This window comes from Nicotiana tabacum, chromosome 13 (assembly GCF_000715075.1).
Source record: "Nicotiana tabacum cultivar K326 chromosome 13, ASM71507v2, whole genome shotgun sequence".
NCBI lineage: Eukaryota > Viridiplantae > Streptophyta > Magnoliopsida > Solanales > Solanaceae > Nicotiana > Nicotiana tabacum.
The window spans coordinates 76109521-76111015 of NC_134092.1; positions in this window are offsets into that span (position 1 = coordinate 76109521).

The following is a 1495-nucleotide window of genomic DNA, read 5'->3' on the forward strand; positions in this document are numbered from 1 at the left end:
TACACTCACAATATGGCACACCATCACCCTTCGTGCATTAACACTCACAATATGGCACAACATTACCCTTCGTGCATTAACACTCACAATATGGCATGACATCACCCTTCGTGCATTAACATTCACAATATGGCACGGCATCACCCTTCGTGCATTAACATTCTCCCTTACCATAATGCAATGCATAAATAATGACATGGAGATAGAATAACAAGTACAAACCTTACTTCAACATTTGGTTCCACAATATAAATCTCAACTTTTAAATGAATACTCGATTATCAACAGAAAATTCGTAACCATGATAATGACGATCAATTTAATAACACTAGTATAAACATGTAACAATTAGGCATAGGAAAGAGACAATATAGGAAAACGGAAGAAACATGGAATACAGGTAAATTGACGGCGCACAAATACTCGTCACCTCACATATACGCCGCTCACATGAATTTCACTTAGTAAAAAATCTAAGATTCCTAGTTCCCTCAAGTCAGGGTTAGACACAATACTTACCTTGCTCCGAAGGCCACTTAATTCTCAATCACAGCTTTTTTTTTTGGAATTCACCTCCAAACCACTCGTATCTATTCAAAAATGACTCAATAATATTAAATATTGCTAAAGAAATCAATTATATTGAATAAATTAAATTTCTCAAATTTTTTTCCAAAAAGTCAAAAAATCGACCCCAGGCCCGCTTGGTCAAAACCCGAGGTTCGGACCAAAATCCATTTACCCATTAACCCCCGAGCCCGAATATATAATTAATTTTGGAATCCGACCTCAAATTGAGGTCTAAATCCCCAAATTTCCGAAATTCCTAGTTTCTACCCTAATCCCTAATTCTACTATAAAAACTCTAGATTTTAGGTTGATAATTCAAGAAATGTAATGGGTAATTGAAAGAAAATGGTTTAGAATCACTTACCAACACTTTGGGGAAGAAAATGACTCTTGAAAATCGCCTCTACCCATTTGGTTCTTGAAAAATATTGAGGAAATGGCTTAAACCCGTGTTTGATTCTGTTTTATGCACTGGGTGACAGTGTGCATCGCGAGGCCACTGTCGCGTTCGCGATTGGTACTGGCTGCCAAGCCTTCGCTTTCGCGAGACCCTGCTCGCGTTATCGATGGTTACTCCCCCTGGCCTTCGCGTTCATGAGACATTGCTCGCGTTCGCGATGAAGGAACGTCCAACCCTCCCCCAGGTGTGCCTAACACTACGCGTTCACGAGGAGCTGGTCGCGTTCGCGAAGGGTAACACCCCCATCGCTTCGCGTTCGCGACTAAGCCTTCGCGTTCGCGAAGAAGAAAACTTCAGCTGCCCAGTTTACTCTTTACGTTCGCGAGAGTACCTTCGCGAACGCGAAGAAGGACTTGCCAGAACACCTGCTGCAGCAAAAATACCAGATTTTCAAAGTCCAAAACATCCCGTGGCCTAACCGAAACTCACCCGAGCCCTCGGGGCTCCAAACTAAACATGCACACA